Genomic DNA, 7,469 nt, shown 5'->3' with positions numbered 1-7,469 from the left:
AGCTCAATTTCGAGCCTCATAGCAAAGGGTCTGAATACTTATGTAAATTAGGTGCTTTACGCCACTGACCTCGTTCTCTTTCAGTCACCCACGTGGGTATAACCAATGAGATGGGAGAGGCAGAACTTGCAGCGCGATCCGCGTCACTCGTTGGCGCGCGGTTTGGGTTCCGTGTAAAGCATTTCACTGTTGATCTACCTACACCTGTTGTATTCAGCGCACGTGACAAATACAATTTGATTTGATGAGCTGAAAATGACTAAATACAAAAAGAACGCTAAAATACACATTAATCAGGAATGTGATCAAATCTAGACAGGATGTAGAGATCACCCTCTCGTGTTACAATTTCTTTATTCAATTACAATAACTTACCTCGTGCGCAGCTTGACCACGGAGTGCGACACATTGGGAACATCTGCCATTAGTCTTATAGTCATATGACAATCTATGAGGAACTCAAACTGCTCCTTGGTGATCGGACATCGCCTTCCCGCCAAAGGGGCTACTAAAATAAAATAAACAATAAATTAGCTAAAACATACACTGCTAAAAACTGTTTTAGGTTAAAAGACTAAGAGCACCATACATCATTTAGGAACAGCATTAGAGAGATAAGCCAACCAAATGTTTTTTTTTCATTGACTTCGCTAGATATTTTGCGAAATGCGACTCTTTCAGATTTGACACAGGAGATTTAACACAGGACAAGTAAATTATACAAAATCTCAGGCTTTACCACGCATGCAGTTCAACAAAAAAATATACACATGTAACAACTTGCAATCTTGGTTCACGTTGCTGGATGTCCTTTGCCTCTTGCAGGAACTCCTCTGAAACAACAATTAGATTACTGATCTGATCTCTTCATCAATCAAATGACCGCAGAAGGCTCCGCAACTTGGTCTCCAGCCCGACAAATAGACAGCAGACCCGATGAGTCCAGTGACACTTTATTTGTATGTAACGTTAGCAAACAACCCCAAATGTGTTCCCTTGTCTAATATGCCACAACTCTCAGATACTGAGACCTATGACAATCGTGCATTGACAGGCGATGCAGTTTTAATAACTACTAGCTAAAAAATAAATGGTTCTTCATACAGACATCTAGCTATAGTAACTTTAGCTGGTTAACGTTTTATAGATTCCATAACTAGATTACCACTCCCTATCAACACCTAGCTATTATACCACTCCCTATCAACACCTAGCTATTACACCACTCCCTATCAACACCTATCTGTTACACCACTCCCTATCAACACCTATCTGTTACACCACTCCCTATCAACACCTAGCTATTACACCACTCCCTATCAACACCTAGCTATTACACCACTCCCTATCAACACCTAGCTATTACACCACTCCCTATCAACACCTATCTGTTACACCACTCCCTATCAACACCTAGCTATTACACCACTCCCTATCAACACCTATCTGTTACACCACTCCCTATCAACACCTAGCTATTACACCACTCCCTATCAACACCTAGCTATTACACCACTCCCTATCAACACCTAGCTATTACACCACTCCCTATCAACACCGAGCTGGTACACCACTCCCTATCAACACCTAGCTATTACACCACTCCCTATCAACACCTAGCTATTACACCACTCCCTATCAACACCTAGCTATTACACCACTCCCTATCAACACCTAGCTGGTACACCACTCCCTATCAACACCAAGCTATTACACCACTCCCTATCAACACCCAGCTATTACACCACTCCCTATCAACACCTAGCTATTACACCACTCCCTATCAACACCTAGCTATTACACCACTCCCTATCAACACCTAGCTATTACACCACTCCCTATCAACACCTAGCTATTACACCACTCTCTATCAACACATAGCTATTACACCACTCCCTATCAAAACCTAGCTATTACACCACTCCCTATCAACACCTAGCTATTATACCACTCCCTATCAACACCTAGCTATTACACCACTCCCTATCAACACCTAGCTATTACACCACTCCCTATCAACACCTAGCTATTACACCACTCCCTATCAACACCGAGCTGGTACACCACTCCCTATCAACACCTAGCTATTACACCACTCCCTATCAACACCTAGCTATTACACCACTCCCTATCAACACCTAGCTATTACACCACTCCCCATCAACACCTAGCTATTACACCACTCCCTATCAACACCAAGCTATTACACCACTCCCTATCAACACCTAGCTATTACACCACTCCCTATCAACACCTAGCTATTACACCACTCCCTATCAACACCTAGCTATTACACCACTCCCTATCAACACCTAGCTATTTCACCCCTTCCTATCAACACCTAGCCATTACACCACTCCCTATCAACATCTAGCTATTACACCACTCCCTATCAACACCTAGCTGGTACACCACTCCCCATCAACACCTAGCTATTACACCACTCCCTATCAACACCTAGCTATTACACCACTCCCTATCAACACCTAGCTATTACACCACTCCCTATCAACACCTAGCTATTACACCACTCCCTATCAACACCTAGCTATTACACCACTCCCTATCAACACCGAGCTGGTACACCACTCCCTATCAACACCTAGCTATTACACCACTCCCTATCAACACCTAGCTATTACACCACTCCCTATCAACACCTAGCTATTACACCACTCCCTATCAACACCTAGCTGGTACACCACTCCCTATCAACACCAAGCTATTACACCACTCCCTATCAACACCCAGCTATTACACCACTCCCTATCAACACCTAGCTATTACACCACTCCCTATCAACACCTAGCTATTACACCACTCCCCATCAACACATAGCTATTACACCACTCCCTATCAACACCTATCTGGTACACCACTCCCTATCAACACCTAGCTATTACACCACTCCCTATCAACACCTAGCTATTATACCACTCCCTATCAACACCTAGCTATTACACCACTCCCTATCAACACCTAGCTGGTACACCACTCCCTATCAACACCTAGCTATTACACCACTCCCTATCAACACCTAGCTATTACACCACTCCCTATCAACACCGAGCTGGTACACCACTCCCTATCAACACCTAGCTATTACACCACTCCCTATCAACACCTAGCTATTACACCACTCCCTATCAACACCTAGCTATTACACCACTCCCTATCAACACCTAGCTGGTACACCACTCCCTATCAACACCAAGCTATTACACCACTCCCTATCAACACCTAGCTATTACACCACTCCCTATCAACACCTAGCTATTACACCACTCCCTATCAACACCTAGCTATTACACCACTCCCTATCAACACCTAGCTATTTCACCCCTTCCTATCAACACCTAGCCATTACACCACTCCCTATCAACACCTAGCTATTACACCACTCCCTATCAACACCTAGCTGGTACACCACTCCCCATCAACACCTAGCTATTACACCACTCCCTATCAACACCTAGCTATTACGCCACTCCCTATCAACACCCAGCTATTACACCACTCCCTATCAACACCTAGCTATTACACCACTCCCTATCAACACCTATCTGTTACACCACTCCCGATCAACACCCAGCTATTACACCACTCCCTATCAACACCTATCTGTTACACCAGTCCCTATCAACACCTATCTGTTACACCACTCCCTATCAACACCTAGCTATTACACCACTCCCTATCAACACCTAGCTATTACACCACTCCCTATCAACACCTATCTGTTACACCACTCCCTATCAACACCTATCTGTTACACCACTCCTATCAACACCCAGCTATTACACCACTCCCTATCAACACCTATCTATTACATCACTCCCTATCAACACCTAGCTATTACACCACTCCCCATCAACACCTATCTGTTACACCACTCCCTATCAACACCTATCTGTTACACCACTCCCTATCAACACCTAGCTGTTACACCACTCCCTATCAACACCTAGCTGGCTAACATTAAGTTAAAGTCGCCTGGCTATTTATGTTTGAAGTCCATCTCTTCTGTCCGTGAGCAGCAATCAGAGATGGTCCATTCATAATGTTCAAGAAACTGTGCAGACAACATTCAAAATAAACACATCAACAAACAAAACCCATCACGGTCAAAACCAAAATACATCCACACACAGGCGGAACAATCACCGACAGGATTTCAGGCTTCGGCTGTGAAATCATGAAGATCCCCAAAAAACGTTCAGCTGCGTTCACAATGAAAACAACTCCAACTGACTCCAACTGTGCTGTACAGTTTATGACCATGTGAGGGCGCTACAATCACTATGACAAAAATCGAGTCTTGGGGTTTTCTAGTATCCACCACAACTTTATTTATCATGTTTCCCTTCTTCTTCGTCATGGTAACCCACGCATTGTCACTCTCTGCTATTATCTTCACCAGAATATATATATATAAATAAATAATTATCTTCACCAGACTAGCAGTTTTAAACAAAACATCCGCCTCCGCCATCTTGCCTAGTACACTTTTACTTGATCGGTGATGTTAATATACTCCATATTAATAGAATAGCAATATAGTAATATAGTAATATAACTACATATTAATAGAATAGTAATATAGTAATATAACTTCATATTAATATAATGGTAATATAGTAATATAGTAATATAACTTCATATTAATAGAATAGTAATATAGTAATATAGTAATATAACTTCATATGAATAGAATAGTAATATAGTAATATAGTAATATAACTTCATATTAATATAATGGTAATATAGTAATATAGTAATATAGTAGTAATATAGTAATATAACTTCATATTAATAGAATAGTAATATAGTAATATAGTAATATAACTTCATATTAATATAATGGTAATATAGTAGTTTAGTAATATAACTTCATATTAATAGAATGGTAATATAGTAATATAGTAATATAACTACATATTAATAGAATAGTAATATAGTAATATAACTACATATTAATAGAATAGTAATATAGTAATATAACTTCATATTAATAGAATGGTAATATATTAATATAGTAATATAACTTCATATTAATAGAATAGTAACTGGTAAATATAGTGTGTTCTTAGAGCGTCTGGTTTCAGTTAAAGACATTCCACAGTCATTTCATTACAACATGAACTATGTGGGGTACTGTAACTACTACACACACACACACACACACACACACACACACACACACACACACACACACACACACACACACACACACACACACACACACACACACACACACACACACACACACACACACACACACACACACACACAGGGGGGATGAAAAACACTAATACAGAACCTAAACATGACTAGCTGGGGGAGAGATAGAAGTAGAGAGACAGAGAGACAGAGAATGAGAGAGTGAGAGGGAGAGTCTATTGTTCTTGTGAAAGGAATTTGGACACATTATTGTGAACTGATTCTGTTTCTTCACTAACTACAAGAGAAGGAGAGGAGATGAGCAGTCCTACATCCTCAAACACACACAAGTGTCGACGCCACACCTCCTAACCTCCATAAACTCCCTTTCAGATACAGAGGTAAAAACAGAGAGAGAGAGGTAGAGAGAGAGAGAGGTAGAGAGAGTGAGAGAGAGTGAGAGTGGTAGAGAGGGGTAGAGAGACCTGTCCCACCTGGCCAACATCGACAACATTAAAACCTCTCTAGGGTATGTAGGGACGCGTCCCACCTGGCCAACATCGACAACATTAAAACCTCTCTAAGGTATGTAGGGACCTGTCCCACCTGGCCAACATCGACAACATTAAAACCTCTCTGGGGTATGTAGGGACCTGTCCCACCTGGCCAACATCGACAACATTAAAACCTCTCTGGGGTATGTAGGGACCTGTCCAACCTGGCCAACATCCAGTGAGATTACAGAGCGCCAAATTCAAATACAGAAATACTCATTGTAAAAATTCTGAAAAGATACAACTATTAAACATAGGTTTAACTTGTAAATCTAACCAAGGTGTCAGATTACAGACACCTGACGGTAGTATCCAATTATTTTTATTTTGTAGGAAACATTTCTAAAATCCTCTTTTTTACTTTGTCATTATGGGGTATTGTGATGTCATTATGGGGTATTGTGATGTCATTATGGTGTATTGTGATGTCATTATGGTGTATTGTGATGTCATTATGGTGCATTGTGATGTCATTATGGTGTATTGTGATGTCATTATGGTGTATTGTGATGTCATTATGGGGTATTGTGATGTCATTATGGGGTATTGTGATGTCATTATGGTGTATTGTGATGTCATTATGGGGTATTGTGATGGCATTATGGGGTATTGTGATGTCATTATGGTGTATTGTGATGTCATTATGGGGTATTGTGATGTCATTATGGGGTATTGTGATGTCATTATGGGGTATTGTGATGTCATTATGGGGTATTGTGATGTCATTATGGGGTATTGTGATGTCATTATGGTGTATTGTGTGTACTTTTATCAAATCAAATCAACGTTTATTTGTCACGTGCGCCAAATACAACAGGTGAAATGCTTACTTACTACAGGCTCTAACCAACAGTGCAAATGAGGGGATGAGGGAAAAACACTTTAACGTAACAAAATGTGGAAACAGTCAAGGGGTCTGAATATTCTCCCAAGGCACTGTATCAGTATCTTTGGCGAAATCCTGTTCTGTCGGTGTCATGAAGGACCAGACCTCTTGGTAGAGATCAAACAAGCATACAGGGAGGCTAGGGTTACCATGTGTCTCTGACATACATTCAGAGTCCCATACCTGCCTTGGAACAGCACACAGCTAGCCAGCTGGGTTAGCACACACATTAGCTAGCATTCAAGCTAGTTCCAGCAACATATGACGCCATACACAAGCTTCTGAGAGCGGATACACACGTTGGCATGAAACAGCAATGACTTTCCAGATGAAGTGCGCACAGCTTTACCTTGAAATGAACACACAAACGATGTATACACACAATAACACCCTGGAGTTAGGCTAGTCAATGAGTGCGTTTACATGCACAATAATAATAAGATATTATTACACTGATTATGGGGTATTTGTCTGAACAGTGAAAACCGTAGAAGAAGCCCTCTGATCGTGGTCTGCGTAAAACCTGCGCAGCAACGACGCTCATAAACGAACATCAATGTATTTCTGCTCCGCTACAATTGTTGTGTTGTTTGTTGCTAGACTACTGATGCCAGAGAAACAACATCAGAGGATTTATGATAGAAGACTATTAAATTATATTTCCATTTCTGCATCGTTTATTCCCGATTAACGGTGTAATACCAGAGATTGTACGAAATCTAAAATAATCGCTTGGGGTATCGCTATAGCTGCGAGGCTATTGTTGCTTTCGTGTCGTTTTGAGGACAGGCATTTGATTATGTTTTGATCTCAAAGGAAGAGGCGTTTATTTTTATTTTATATCTCTACCAAATGCTTGTTTTCCCCGC

Source organism: Oncorhynchus keta, unplaced genomic scaffold (genome assembly GCF_023373465.1).
Source record: "Oncorhynchus keta strain PuntledgeMale-10-30-2019 unplaced genomic scaffold, Oket_V2 Un_contig_6399_pilon_pilon, whole genome shotgun sequence".
In the NCBI taxonomy this organism is placed as follows: domain Eukaryota; kingdom Metazoa; phylum Chordata; class Actinopteri; order Salmoniformes; family Salmonidae; genus Oncorhynchus; species Oncorhynchus keta.
The sequence above is the reverse complement of the archived record's forward strand: the minus strand, read 5'-3'. Positions refer to the sequence as shown.